At 45.2% G+C, this 16,191-nt stretch overlaps 1 long non-coding RNA gene across 1 annotated transcript in view; it reads left to right on the plus strand.

The window, feature by feature from the left end:
- Window positions 1–2,125: 2,125 nt before the first annotated feature.
- LOC135900345 (uncharacterized) overlaps window positions 2,126–16,191 on the plus strand; it is a 195,253-nt gene continuing 181,187 nt past the window's right edge. Inside the window, exon 1 of the long non-coding RNA XR_011511377.1 lies at window positions 2,126–2,296. This is a non-coding gene — a long non-coding RNA (uncharacterized lncRNA). The remainder of the gene's footprint in view (window positions 2,297–16,191) is intronic.

The raw sequence follows: 16,191 nt of genomic DNA on the forward strand, positions 1-16,191 counted from the left end.
TTTTTACGTTTGCGTTTCCGTAAGGTAAATGAAAAGACTTGAAAAGAGACGCACCGTAACGCCCCGCAGAGATGCTTACGTTTAGCGTGTACGTAAGGCGACAAACGCTATGCTAAAACTGTCTACTAAATAACGTTGGGACTCAGCTCTCCCTAGCCCCGAACTAGAAGAACAGACATTGGCAGTCCGTCGGGCCCGCGATGCGGCCGAGAGGCCTTTCGGTCTCGACGTGGGAGCGGCACGCTTCGGGCTAGGAAACTAGCACGACATTAAGGACTCGAATAAAGTTTTTCCTACCATACCATACACGCAAATTCATTGTAGTGGTATTCGCTGTAGACGAGTTTACAATGCATACTATGAAAGACAGGGATTCAGGCCGGACATGGCCAATCCTTTTTATTCAAGTAATTTTGACGTAGAGGCAGGCAATTTCGATGCAGGCGTTTCACAGTATGAGTAAATACAGCTGGTAAAATGATTTTTCAACGTGGCAGCTGAACGTGCTCCAAGGATTATGCAGATACTTCGCACTGGGTGAATCGATGTAAGCGATTTCTGTGCTGTTTGGGTTAATTGACGATATTTGGCGGTGATGTTGACAGCCTACGATAGTCGTTATGTGTTGTTAAGTAAGACCTCTCGTGCACCACTTGCGTTTGTATATACGTAGTACACACAACACACAGCGATTCGCGTTTGCTCGAGGCGTTGTTGTGCGCCATTTTTCGTAGGCTGCGAGAAAGTTAGCATTACCATTGCCTCACCAGGGTGTGGGGCTTCGTGGATGAAGGGTTTATTTGATGGACAGGCATTTACGTGTTGTCTTGACGCTGCGGTGCTCTAGTGCGACTTTGCGTATGCACGCCCGGCATCAGTTGCCCGCATGTACAAATTTTCACGGTGTTAGTTTTTCAGAAATAGCAGAAACATGCCGTGTCATACCTCGAAATAAAATTCTTTCACTTTCTCCGCAGCTGTTAATTGCTATGTCTAGTAGTAGCGTTTCTTTTATTCAACGGACCCCAAATAAGCATGCTCTCTGAAGGTACCTTGCCCTTCTCCCGCGATCATCCAATGTATGCAAGCTGCCATGAGCGAAGAGTGGCTATTATTCAACTGTTTCGACAGACCCTTGGCTTTACGCATTCTAGGATGCCTCAATGTCCTCCTCGAGTGGCGGACGAGGAGGACATCGAGGCATCGTAACGCATTCTTTTTCTCCTGTTTCTACCATACTACCTCCCCTATCGGCTGTAGCATGTTGAGTACAAAAGTTACCGCTGCTGCTTCTGCAATGCTTTTGCGGGAAGAGGGGGGGGGGGGGGGAGAGCTGACGCGTAATTACAGCAGTCGAAAGAGCATGGAGTCGATGACCATGGAGTTCCCGAGGGCATTGTGACAACGACCAAAGAGCTCCAGAGGGCGTTGTGGCGACGCTCACTAACTTCTCTCTGGAAAGGGCTCACCCCAAATGCCTCTCCCGCCTCCCTACACATTCTCAACCACCCCCAGACGCGGCCTGCATGATAGCGACATCAGCAACGGCGTAAAAGTGGAGGGAAAAGGCAAATAAAGCCAATCTCTGGAAAGCGAGTGCTAGTTTCGGTTTCAAGTAACATGCGGGCTTCAGGTGGTTGCGGTAACGCCCCTTAAACTTCGTAAAGTCACACTCTCCTCCTCCGCCTTCACTCCTCATCGTTTCTCCTCTCTTTCACGCTCCCTCCTCGACCGTGGCGACGCCTACACTGCTCGAGCGTAGCAACGGCGCCAACATGCGCTCCTCGCCACTCTGTAGATGCTTGCCAAGCAAAAATGGCGCTGAAGCAAGGCGCGAAGGCCCACGTGATCCTATTAGGCCAATAGCGACGCGGCGGAGGCCTCGGCCAGAGCGCGCGAGAAGGCAGCATTCTTCAAAGCGTGGCACTACTTTGCGAAGTTTAAGGGGTTTTAGGTTGCGGGCATCCTCACTTATATTTTTTTAATTTCTTTTCTGGTGACTGTTAAATAGGGTGCAGCGCGGGAAGTGGTTGTTTTCGTGCGCCCGTCGAGCTTACCGCTGCTCACCTTTGCCATTCGCTCAGCGATAACACAAGTCGGATCGCGCTTGGTCATCTGCTTCCGTTGTCGGCCCATGTATGAAGATGGGAAAGATAGATAAGCTTGATCAGGCGTGCAACAAAGCATTAGACGAAGATGGCTAAATCGGGCATCACATGTGTTGCGCGGCTCTGCGGTGTTCTTACACTGGGAATTCCAGTTCTGCGGAGTTTTTGACGTTTCCTAATGACATCAGGTAAGCACAAGTATTTCACTTTATTTTCGGGCAGGTATTTATTTTACGTGAGCAAAGCAGTTCTGTGCAAGCCTGAGTGGACTGACATAGGAGCAGTGTCGCTCGACCCATTCTTCATGACGGTAGCCCATCTGCTGTAGGTGAAATACTTGTACTGAAGGGCTTAAGTGCGTGTTTGTTGGGCTATACAATTTGCGCACTCTTTGTAGACACATACAGCCAAGGCTAAAGTAAAGAAAAAAGACACAGCCATGATGTTTTATCGAATTTCAAGAGCAATAATGGCAAAAGCATGCACGCACGCGATTTCTTGTTCCGTTTTGCTGCACCCCTACTAAGATGTCGTACTGAAGAAGGTTTAAGCCCTATATTTTATCTGAATTTCGGAACGTAGACGGTACCATACGCTCAGTTACATTGCTTTAGGCTCAGATTCGGTATGGGCAAGTTTTTGAGCACCTGTATTATAGACGAGGCCCAATGTTATTTGCTTCGCCGGCAAAATGTATTTAATAACACCAGTATTATAAGTATAGACGATTGAATGCTATTTAAGTATGAATTTCTAATCTCCCTTTCGATGTAGAGTGCTTTTTTTATGAACGGTTGGTTCCTTGCGTTGCTGTTGTGTCAAAATAACGTCCTAATACTCGTCGTGCTTTTCTGTATGTATGAATATTACGCAAAGTATGATGACAGGCTGATTATATGCGCTTGTAAGCGCTGTAGAAGTATGCTCCCTCATTCGGCATGTAGTTCGAATAATGAGAGCTATAGGCTACTTCCTGTTCATGCAGATGCATATAGCCAGTTTAAAATTCTGTAGGTTCTTATTTCCCATACTGCCAATGAAATGCACGTATTCTACTCTACCTTCTGTCTGTAAGGCACAAAAGTCAAGTTCCGTGGGATCAACTCACGATGGTTAATTTTCTTATTGGTTGAGATCTTCTCTCATCTATGTTCACTCATTATGTACAAATTTCAATTGTGAATGAAAATTGCTTCTGCAGATTGAAACTTTGCACTGCGTGGAGGTCGGTCTTTTTGCACTACGGAATTTGTGAATAAAAACAAGAACGTTCAACTTTTACTTGTGTTGAGTTTTAGCTGACTGAGAAATCGTCCAGCTTTATTTGATACACTAAACAAAATTAACGATTGATGGTGCCAGGAAGTTATTTTCTTTATACTACCCACATATCTGCGGACTAGTTTAACTGTAGCCCTAAACTTAACCGCAATTTAGGAATTTCAAAGCTATTACTTTCACAAAATAACGAGATGTAGTATCTTACCTCCAAGCATTGAAATTAACGACCGTTTGCTATATTAATTTCATTTTATTATAATTGTTTAGTACTGGTGTGTACGGGCGCTGTGCCAGTGCCTTAAAAAAAGAATAGAAGCTTTCAAGGTAAACGCTGCAGAAAAAAGCGCTTTGTAAACACGGCACACTTCAGCGGGTTCTGCTCTGTGATTTGGCCAATGTCGCCGCGCGGCCAGCAGACCTGCAAGAGAGACCTGCAAGAGAGACCTGCAAGACCTCCCGGTGGAGCTCCTTTTCCCTCTACCTTCTGACCTCATCAGTGACGTCATGGAGGCATTGTTTTGTTTGTAAATTATTTCCAGTTGCATATCCGGCCACCGCCAATGGTGGAAGAGGCGCTGCCACCACGCATCAGAATGGGACCGAGTGTCGTAAGGGAGGTGTAGGGAGTTTCCGCAGTCTTATATCGCTTCTCGGCCTTTTGGCTAAGATCAAAGTGTAGTGTCCCGCAGTCTTATAAAGCTTCGTTTTAAAAACAGCATCATTTTATTCCCGCGCATCGATGAAAGGGGTTAACCCCTCCTGGAAAGCAAGATAACACAATAAAATTCAAGTCAGACGCATTGCAAATAAACGAACGAACAACTTCACAAAAACACATGTGGTAAGTGCTTGTGTGGCAGGAGAATTGGGCGCTATAAACGAGCCCACTAACTATTAGAAATATATAGATCGAAGGAATGTATTGAGGGAACAGATAAATTAACTGAAGCCCAGAAATGTTCGCGCTGCTTTCTTTCTTTCTCTATACTTCTCTGTTTACATAAACTCTACTGTTCTTACTGCTAGTGCAATGTTTGGCAGGCGTGAACTCTTGTTGTCCACATTCAAGCTTGCAACATTTAAGGGTAAGCTGCAACTTGGCGCAAAATTACGCAGAGTAAAGACTTTGAGACATATCCAAACACATTGCATGCACGGTTGAGAATTGTGTCCGGCAGCTTATCTGTAAGTAGTCGACATAACTTCAAGAAAAAAAGTATTAGGTAAAAAAGAGGGCTTCTCATCCGACTGTTTACAAGCCTTTCGGCCGGGTGTGTCAATGACAGCAATAAACTGCAGATGCAGATGACAGCTGCTCACCAATGCCTACTTCGTCATACGCTATGCTTCGTTCAAGAAACTACAAAATGAAGGACAAGCGTACTGGGCCAGTACACGCGTACGTGTAGAAGGAACGAAGCCGCGTATATACCACACTCCCGAACAACAAACAGCTCAATGTGATACGCGAGAAAGAACCCCACTGTCTTCCATAGGAGGACGTTCAAAGAACGGTGTAAACAACGAGGCCTGCGCAGGATGAATGCAGGGGAGATGAACAGAAAACCCAACCCGGACTCTGCGAGGAACGAAAGGGGAATGGAATATTGGTATTTTAGGCTTTCGTTCTGATTGTATTCCGGCGAATAACGGACAACAATCTCGGCCGGCTAGAACGGACGGTCCTGTAAGACAAACAATCTGATTCGGCTCAATAGCTGGCGCTTCGAGCCGCTCTCAGCCGCACGACACCGATATAGACCTGCTTGCGCCGAGGTGAAGAAGAAGGGTCGGGCGCTGCACTTTTTTTTTTTTTGCTCGTGGTTGTCGCGGTCGGGGCCGAAGTTGGTCCTTTTGCTCTTGCTGCTGTGCCCTATAGAAAGACGACCAAGAACGGGGCCCACATTGCATTTCCCTATCGCGTGGCACAAGACAAAGACGATGACCGTTCGCACAGCGAGACGTGCGTGGTGTTGAGCGACAGTGAGGAAAATAGATGGGGAAAGAAAGTGCTTTTTTGCTAGTAGTTGTTTCTCTCCTTTCGCTTCTATTAGCACCGAAAGCAGCTCTCATAAATTGCATATCGCGTCGAGTTGAAATTTTTATAGGCACAATTCACAATGAAAACAGAACTGAGCATGATACAGTAGGTGGGCGAGAAAGAGAGAAGGAAATTTAGTTAGGTCAACCAGACGTGCGTTCAGCTTGCTACGCAGGCGAAAGAGGTTTAATGGAGGAATATAAAGAAAGAAAGAAAGAAAGAAAGAAAGAAAGAAAGAAAGAAAGAAAGGAAGAAAGAAAGAAAGAAAGAAAGAAAGAAAGAAAGAAACTAGCAGTGCAAAGAGACGGGGCAGCCCATCATGGCTGCAGTCGGTCTCTGCGGCTAAACAATTTTATGAAAGGGTTGTGGTAATGCCAACGCTACTTTGTGGACCTGCAACAAATTAAACCGTGGTCCAAGAATCTTTGTCTCGGAATTATATGATATAGCCAGTTTAACGCAGTCCTCAGAATAATGCGTTTGACGTTGTAACGATAGACAGATTAAGTTTGGCGTTTAAAACCGAACGTAAAAGCATTAAGTACGTAAAGAAATGGCGTCGTCCTCACTGCGCATGCTTGGAACGTTATTGGGTTCCTGCATTTTACGTGCGCTATGATAACGTACGTTATTTGGCGAGTTTAACGTCTGTAATGTTTACGGAAGTTAAGAAATAACGTTGTCGAACATGGCGGCACCCATGGCTCCCGCTTCAGCGTGACTTCTCGTGATGGCTGCGCTCTCACTCGCGTTGATCACCAGTAACTATTGTAATGAGCTTTCGCTTACTCTAAACTCACCTGAAAGGTTGGTTATGAGCGCATAGCGCGTCCATTTTCTGAGATCGTTCAGTGATTCTGGCGCCCGCACGCCTAACGAGACGCGTCCACATAGCAACATCAGGATGGTTGCGATTGGATCGTCTTGGCTTGGATACGTTTGGCACGAGGCACCATACGGCACCCTGTATTATAAAGTTGTCTTTACGTTTATGTTTCCGTAAGGTAAACTAAATGACTTGAAAGGACACGCACGGTAACGTCCCGCAAAGGTGCTTACGTTTAACGTGCATAAGGCGACAAACTCTATTCTAAAACTGTCTAATGACAAAGACACGATACGTGTTCGATTGTCTCTTGACAGTAGCTCGAGTCGAAGATACAGATGGGCTGCCATTTTCATAAGAGAATGAGTTGGCTTTCGTAAAACCCACCGCTAAGCAGAAGCGTTACATCATAGCGGGATAGATGCGACTACGCGTGCCTCTTCAGGAAAAGTTATTATCGGGAGATGAAAGGCAAAAATGTGGAGCCATTGAATATAATGAGATGCAGCGGGAACAGTTGAGCACAGCGTCGACGAAGCCGTTTTGTTTATCTTGGTTTTTATTTTGATCATTTCTTCTTTGCGCACCTGAGTCGTTCAAGGAAGGCAGCTATTTTGTATTTTATTATAAAGCTTTACATAGTATCTTGCTATTCTAAAGAATACTTGGACTAGAATCTATCATGTAATAAAGTTTCTTCTACCTCTTATTGCTTGTCTTCCTCTTCCTCTTTTTCTCCTTCCTATTTAACAATACCACCGTGGTCTTGCTAATATATTTCTCATTAAATACTCCGACTATTTCCACTTTCCTCCTGTTTTTTTTTCTGTATTTATTCATCATAGAGCAACATGCGTTGTTTATATTCAGCTCACGTTCGCTTCCACTGTCAACCTGTTGTTTACTCGCCTTTACATTTTACCCACCGCAGCGACTGCGCATGTCGACATTGCAGGAAAAACGGCGCACTGCCGAGCTTTTATGTTTCCTAACCTGCTTCGACGTGTGTCTTTTCATTTTAGCGAATTTTCCCGTTAAGGAAACGACATTATTGGGGAGCTCGCCACAAATGAAATAAAGGGTTTTCGCACGCCAGTCCTCACGAGCTAAAACCCCTTCTTTTCTGTTATCGCAAATGGGGGAGAAGCCCAAGTCCGGTATGTCTGTGCTACATCGTTTTGAAGCGTGACATTGAAACGCGCTTTCGGTTAGGGCTTTCAGAAGAAATATCTCGTAGCACAGAATCGGTGCAATGAAGTATCGCTTTGTGGAGGGAATAGGCTTTTCTTTTGTCCTTCATCTCCAATATTTTTTAGAGATGCGTGCAGCAGTGGGAAAACGACAGACGCGATCGTAACGTTATTGCATCGAGCGTAGTGTCGTTTCATCCTAAGCAACCACCTTCACCAGCTTGACTGGCTAGGATGTCTTCAAATATCCAGATGCAGTCTGAAGGTCTCCTAGTGACTGCTGAGCTAAACAGCAAGTTTCTGCCATAAAGCACACGAGAAGTTTCTAAGCACGGACAGCTTCATGAAATGAGCCACCGTGTGGAAGGCACCAGCCGTAGTTTCCACAATGCTGCATGTATTTATCGATGTGTGCAGAAAAGTTTGGGATGGTGGCGAATCATTTTCTTCCAGGAGCAATAGCATGCCATTTCTTAGAAAGCGATATGATCATTTACGGAATCCCGCCAAATGACATTGCACTGAGCCGGCTTTGTGTTCGGTAGTTTTTGGAGACAACAAAGTAATGAAACAAATAATTTTCACGTGGAACTAAAATAAGAAGAATGCCACGCCATGTTCCTGGCCTCAGTTATAGCCGCCAAGTATGGAGCGCAAATGACAATTTAGAGGAAATATTTTCGGGAACCAGCAAAAAAGGCAAACATGTTACCCTGATCATCAGTTGTTTTTCTACGTCAAACTGAGCCTTGGGCATGGCCTATTACTATTATAATAGACCATCTGGTTCTTGCAAGGAAGAAATTGCGTTTCTTTACATTATATAAGCACTGCATGGCGCATTCTTGAACTGATTTTGTGGCACAGCAACTACACAGTTTACGTGGGCGCCGGCCTGTCCTCATCATCATCATCACCATCATCATTATAATGGTCATCGTCCTAGTACCATCCACAGCAGGACAAAAGCCTCTCCCAGCGATCTCCAATCACCCCTGTCTTGCTCCAGCTGACTCCATCTTATGCCTGCAAATTTCCTCATTTCGCCAGATCACCTATAGTTTTCTGCCGTCCTCGACTGCTCTTCTCTTCCCTTGGCACCCATTGCGTGACTATAATATTCTTCCATTAATCTGACCTACGCATTATATGGCCAGCCCAACCCTATTTTTTCTTAATGTAAACTAAACGATATCGGCTATCCCGCTTGCTCTTTCATACACATCGCTGTTTTCCTGCTTCTTAACGTGACGCACACTTTTCGTTCCATCGCTCATTGCACGGTGCATCTTCTCAATTTCTTTTATTATCCTCCTTGTTTCTGTCCGTCTGTCAGTGCCAGTGGAATGAAATGATTGGACACTTTTTTATTCCGGAGTTAGCGGTAAGCTACCAATCACAACTTGGTAATGCATCTGCCGTATGCGCTTTCATTCATATCTAAAGTTTCTTATCATGAGCAGGTGGGGCCAGTTAAAGTTGGTGTTTCCCATCACGCCTGTGGGCCATACTCACTATGGGCGATGGGCCAAAAAATTGATGGATTCTTCCAAGTTATAATGAAGAATAAAATTAGAAGTATGTATCGATTTAGCGCTGTAGAAGTTGTAATGAACCAGACAGTCGAGCATTCACCAGACCGTTCCTTTACTTCCTCTCTTTCTCCTTCCTCTCTTTCTTCTACGCCCGCCGTGCAAGCGCCCGAGCCCAAGTTACACTTCTTCATTACACTCGGCCTTGGTTCAGAAGATGGCTCTGCCAGGCGCTATTGGCTGTAACGGGATGGTCGCCGCTGAGAAAGCACATCATGAAATCCTCGACATTGAAGAGCGAGAGGCTGCACCGACGTGCCATGGAAGCAGTGACACCGTCTGCTCACTCGTCGGGCGCATATTTGCAATTTTGCCGCTGACGAATAAGTTTCGACGAATAAGGCGCTCGAATCGCCTGAACTCGGTTAAATATCACATGCTGCCGAGCCATCTATGTTCGTCGATGGAATAAAGGGTGGTTCCCGGCCACCATGTCGTGGGCGGCTGCACCGGAGCTGTCGTTGCGCGCTCGTAGGGAATCATTATGAAACAGGGGAAAGCGGCATCTGCACCGAAACCTGTGGTCTCTTGCAAGTCTGATAGGCAAATCTGGGCGGCATGGGAAGATCTTCGATACAAATGACCGCACTAGTGTTGACCGCTTCGTATTCCTTAAAGGGACACTAAATTGAAAAATGATTTCTTCTGCATTAGTAAATTACCGTTCTACAACACCAAAACACCACTTTTACAAAGATAAGACGTTTGGTAAGCCAGAAAATCGCATGAACGAAATACGGGTGGCGACGCCTACCTAAGTTCCCGCACCTGGGGGCTGTGACGTCATGGATTTTTATGGCATCTTCTAGGGCCTGCTAATTATATACAGCGGTACAGATTGACTACATTGAGTTCTAAAGGAACCAAATATTAAACATGGCCAGTTTCGGGAACCTTTATTCAGCCAACGCAGCCCAAATGCGAAAACATACTTTGGAAATCATGACGTCACACTGACGTACCGGCGCTGGGGTTTCGGTGCGAAATTCAAATACTGATATTTGGACCTTCGTTTTTTCATCTAATAATCAAACTATCTTTTGAAATGACTGTCTGAAGGGTTCTCAAACAATGCTTCATTAGTCTAAACTGATTTATTGTTTCGCTTTAGTGTCCCTTTAAGCATGGCTTCGCTGAGAACATGGAGAACGGCCGTGTCTTCGGCCAATGACTTCTCTGAGACTCGGAAATGTATGTGGCACCGGCTGGTCAGGAAGTATGTGGTTTCCGCGAATCGTGGACCCGTCGGAAGCCTGTAGTAGTATACAGCACGTCTAGAACGAACGGAGCCGGTGCCTCAGAGTACCTAATCATTGATGGGCAGGAAGGCCGCTTCAACGACTGCTGTGGTTGAGAAGCGCCCTCGCTGTTCTTGGGAGCCCTGCAAATTTTCGGAAGCAGCATAATTGTGTTGCCACCGAAAATTTACACCAGCAGCTAAGTAACAAACACCTCATCACTGCAATATTAGCTGTGTGTGCCTGGTTGAGCTCTGCGCCACCATGCAGGCAGTTTTCGTATTCGTCTCCGCTCATTCGGTAAAACGCCCAGTCTGTTCGCGTTCACCGGAATACCGGACAAGCTAAAACTTTTTAATGGCAGTGCGAGAGCTTGAATGTTGTGCCGCAGATTCCAAACACATTAAGATATGCGTGTTGCCGAAGCAGGGACCGCAAGCAACTTGTCAGTATCGCGAGTGTAACTACAGGGTTGCGTACAAAAAAATATCGAAGGCAAGCTCGCCTTACTGCAGTTTGGAGCTTCACCGCTGGCGTCCTGGAATCTGGCACGCCGCACCAAGGAGCAAGACTGACGAGGTTTTCTTGAGGAGAAGGGCAGTTAGCGTGATTACGAAAGCGAGCTGGAAGCGTTGCCCACACTTGGGCCGCAGAAGTCCTGGCCGATAATAAGAGTACTCATGTGCTGATTGAGATAAATAATTAGGTAAAAGCAGCCTTATAGTGTTCGTGAAAGAACGTACTGCATATAATGTGTCTGATCTTAAAAGGAAGCTTTAGCTCAGGCCTAACTCCGACGCGGCCTATTCAAATACATGTAAAACGCGAAAAACGCTTTTCAGAGGTAACCCCTGGACTGATTTTAATAAAATTTGTTGCATTTGAGAGAGAAAGTTAAATTCTAGTGACTGTTGGAAGCGGCATTTACAATTAGGGCCTGCATTTTTTGCAAGAATTTTAAAGAATTCACAAGTTCGAAAAAAGAATAGATACACGATGTTTATAAATTAATTTATCTGCATGAAGAATATGAATCGCGGTTCTGTAAACGGCAACCATTAAATCATTCAAAGCGGACAAATTAAATATGTCAATTTATATCTTACGTGGATTTGTTGCATAGTGTAAAAGGGTTCTGCAAAAGCTGTATTTCCATACCACTGGATTTTTTCAGATTCATGTATAACACATCAGTTTTGTCCGCTTTAGATGTACTATCAGATGAAATTCCCAGAATGGTTATGTCTTTCTGCCTTGCTGATTTACAGAATTGTAAACTTGACGGTTTAGTTTACTGAAAAGTTTCGATTTGTGCCAATTTTTAATAAAAAATTGACAATATAAATCGAAAATTCAAAACAAACCGTCACTAGATTATAAGGTTTTCTTTTAAATTCAACAAACCTCGTCAAGTTTGGTTCAGTGGTTGTGGAGAAAAACAAATTCTCCTTTTCCATGTATTTGATAGGAGCGATCGAGCTAAAGCTCCCTCTTAACAGCTCACAGGCAGAGCTGTAAGGTTCAGCTTATCTTTATTGTTTTCGCACGATGTAATCCGACATTTCACCGGGCAACGCTTTCTTTTGCGCTGTACTGTCTTGAAGTATACACCACCCCGGGCATTCCACGCATGCGCCTCTGCCATACTACTGTATTTCGCTTGTCACGCCTCTTCGAAAATTGGTGCTCCTTCACTCTGCGTAATTAAAACAGCTAGCTCAGCCCGGAGGCCTCGTTAGGACCACCGCCTAAATATAGGGCATATCGTCGCTTAGGCCTGCTATATATCTCCTCTTCCAGCCTTACAAGTTCCGGCTCCGACGATGAGGAAGCTCCTAGGAGGGAAGTCACGGATCGGGGATAGCCTTGAGTAGATCCGTACTGCGGAGGCTATTAAATTTATTGCCAAGTGAAGAGACTGAGAGCAAGGCCCGCGATTGTCCGCGCCCGTAGATTTCATATATCCTTACCTGTACATGCATTATATCAGCCGCAACTTCGAGCCGCGTAAGCCTGCAATCTGTATTCATTCCCGCGCCGTCGACTTTCGCGCAGCTTCATTTAGAGAAGACCGCCGGTAATCGAAAATTGCATTACTCATTCTTCGAGGCTACGAAAGCTGATATATCGTGAGCTTGCGCATTTATTCTCTTGCCCTGCCTACCACTCGTGGAGTTTTATCCAATGGCACGGTGACTGAATCACTTTACGATAAAACATCGTGTCTGATAATTTATCAGTATATTGTAGGTTTCCTGGTTTTACTACGCCCGCCGTTTGTGCTCGAGATTTTTCTGCCCCCATTTGCGTCCGCAGGAGACCAAACCATCACAGGTGCCATAGGACAGAAATTATGGCAGAATACTGCGTGCACCACGGAGTTTATTAAACATGCCAATTGGCTATGTACACGTGCCAGTAGCAGAAAAGAGGTTGTCTATGAGGTTAGCGGGAATAAACTCTTGTGTGAAACCTCTCAAGGCAATCGAACATTCATTGTGGCATCAGTACGCGTGCGGTGGTGTAAAAAAAACAAGAACTTTATAAACGATTCGGGGTCAAAAAATGTCATGTTCTTTCTTTATCCGAACGTCAACTAATAGTTCCAGCGTTAACTCTTCAAGATAACTATTCTGCACGTGTAACATAGTGAACGATAACATATAGTAACGTAGTAAATGTGAACGATGCAAACGTAAAACAACAGCATAAAGGGGCGTTTATTGGGCACATATATAACTAAAGTGGAAGAAGGAACGTAAGGGCGAAATTTATAGGCAAGGTAAACTTGGTGCATGCGCAGTAGGAACGTGTACATGACCCTTCTGGTTGATGCCACATTTTGCTACAGGGCGCGTTCCGGCTTTGTGCTCGGGGAACCATTTCTTTTTTTGACAGTGCACGCTGCGTCACTATTCAAGTTGGCGCAACCAAGAGCGGTAGAACGATTTCCCTCTGCCATCCCTCCCCCTCCTCGTTCTCATGTCCTGCGTGACGGAAAATTCGCTCTGGTTTTTACAGTGAATGTGTTTACCTCTAGTCCCCGTTGTATTCCCGGATGCATTCCCAGATTGGCGGCTTGCGGCCGTATCGTGGACAGGAATGCGCGCGCAGGCGACCATTTGAAGAGAGGGGGAATGAGCGTGGCGAAGGGCGCCTGTGCACGTGGCCCGCGTTTCTGTGGTTATACCATCACGCGCGTCGAAGGTGCCGGTCCGGCTGCAGCAGCGGCTGCGGCAGTTACGTGGGAGGTGCGGAAACAGCGACGGAGCTTGTGCCGGCGTAGCGTGATGCCATATGAAAAAAAAAAAAATGTATGATTTCATCGTGTGTGCAGTCCATGTACACAGCTTAAACATATTATTTTTGATTATTATTATTTCTGATCATTATTTTGCTACGTCCGCATCAGATCTCCCCCCCAGTTATATGTGAGTTGATATGACATCGTGATCTGCTTTCTAGGAGCCTGCAACAATAACTATGTGGTCGACAGAAAAACAGCAGGACAATGGCTACATTTTGTTTTTTGTTTTGTTTTCTTTTGTTCTTATACGGGATACAAATGCACAACGATTACTACTCGCCATGCAGCGACCGTAACTATATATCTGAGCAACCTCACGCGCACCCAAGCGCGCACGCACTCACTGCGGGCACGGTAGGTAAGGTGCATTATACGCGGCATAATGTACCGGTCTTCCTGCAACGTAGATTGAACAAAGCTGGCGCATGAGCCAGAGGCCCGAATAGAAACTTTTTCTGTTTTCGCACTGTGACAAACGTCACTATGAACTCTAACCAGGCAGCGCCTTGAATGCTGAAAATGTTCGAGGTGAGGTTAACCTATTGATAAGAATCTTGATCCGGAATAGTGCGCTCAAGATCTCCCAAAAATGAGATACCTCTTAGCAATTAAATTTAGCGAAGGTTAAGGCTTATCACTGCATTCTAAACAATCTAACGAAAAAGTGGAAATCCCTGCCTTTGTTTAATGCGGTCCGCGATGAGCGTATCACGAGGGCATCGAGAAGGCCCATGGGCCATTTCTTTTTTGTTTTTTCGCTGCTAGTGCGGCAGTCAATGCCCTTCATTGACATGGGCCAATGTTTACGAACAACGAAAGCGTGGTAAACTATATATCTCGAGATAACACGGAACTTTTCACACCGCACGCAGTCTCACAGTTTCCAAGAGATGTCACATGATCCATCGTATGGTGCAAGAAGGATCCCGGAGCTTGCATTGGTTGCTCGCTCGCCCAATGGAAACACGTGCCGAAATGGTGCACTGGCTTTAGGTGGTCGGTGGGAAGATGAACAAGAGACGAATTAAGGAAATCATCTGTCTTCTAGACGGAATATTATCCACTGCCGGTCCTACAGCCTCTTCAGATGCCGTGCCTGTTCTCAGATCAAGTTTACTGGCGAACCCACTGTTGAAACCGCTTCGTTGCCGCTTACTCAAGTTTTCCTATGGACGATATAGCTGGCTGTCAGGGCACGCCAGACTGCCGGCAGTCAAATAATTTTGTAATGCCAACTCTCATATTTCGATCACCCGCCGCGGTGGCTTAGCGGCTATTGTATTGCGCTGGTAAGCACACGGTCGCGAGATCAAATCTCGGCGGCGGCTGCCGCATTTCGATGCAGGCCAAGTGGCATGCCTCATGATGAAATCTTAGTTTTTGCACCTAATACCCCAGAATTTATCATTTCAATTCTCATATTTCGATCGCTTCCATCTATTCATACCAGTTTGAACACAGCCGCCCTCTCGTAGATTAAGGAGATTTATGGTTGCAACATGCTAGTGGAGAGTAATTAACGTTTAATGAGCCGACGGGAAGCGCCTGGGCGGTGAGATTAGTTTATAGTTTCGACACACGCAGAAAGAGAGGATGTACGGGAAACCAAAAAAGATACAGAAGAAAAAGAAAACATTACCAAACTAATAACCAGCTCTAATTTGTGCGTGAGAAAAGCGATAAATTGAAATACCATTACTCAGAAAGACTGACTAATTACCAGGCTGCCACGAATATGAATACTAATGTAGCCTAATCCAATCTGTTTGTATTAATATCGGTCGATATGGGGCAATTCGATTTCGCACCTCACATTACATTTGCGCGTTCCGGCATGCCATTGCAAAGAGAGGGTGAAAGCTGACAAGAATATTTATTGCCAGGAATGACGAAGAGGTCAGACTTGAGACGAAGCAGGATACACTATAATGAGAGAAAGGAGGATGCACCTAGCACAGCTGGTTTCCTGGAGCGGCGAGGCAAGTTCACAACTTCATTCGGGTTCTCGTGGAAACGAAATAACTGGTGCACACGTTACGGTACCACGTCCGGTACCACGTCGTGCGTAAAGCTCTTCGGACACACACCACTAAAGCGGCTCGACGCGGCCCCATATATATATATATATATATATATATATATATATATATATATATATATATATATATATATATATATATATATATATATATATATATATATATATATATATACATGTATATATATATATATAGGAAGTCTAACAAGGTTCTGGCAGCCATTGCTGCTTTATGGTATACTTTCGCGTCATGGGTCCACAAGTGCTTTAGTATAGCGATGTTGTCCATATTGTGTCAGTGCATTACAATGGAATGTAATTGTTGTCCACCGATCACGCGTGCATGTGACCGTGGTCACTGTTCGCCGACGCGGCTATGCTGGCGAAGACAACGTGCTGGAATCGCTGGAGGGATGCGAAGGAGAAACTAAGATCGACCGCATCATACTGTGAAGCCATGTTACTGCAACCAATATTAATTGAACCACATTGTATGTGAGAATATGGTTTTATCGTATTGTTTTGGAATATGACATTGCGGTTCACCTTCAACGCTTGCAGTTGCAAACT

Source organism: Dermacentor albipictus, chromosome 1 (assembly GCF_038994185.2).
Source record: "Dermacentor albipictus isolate Rhodes 1998 colony chromosome 1, USDA_Dalb.pri_finalv2, whole genome shotgun sequence".
Lineage (NCBI taxonomy): Eukaryota > Metazoa > Arthropoda > Arachnida > Ixodida > Ixodidae > Dermacentor > Dermacentor albipictus.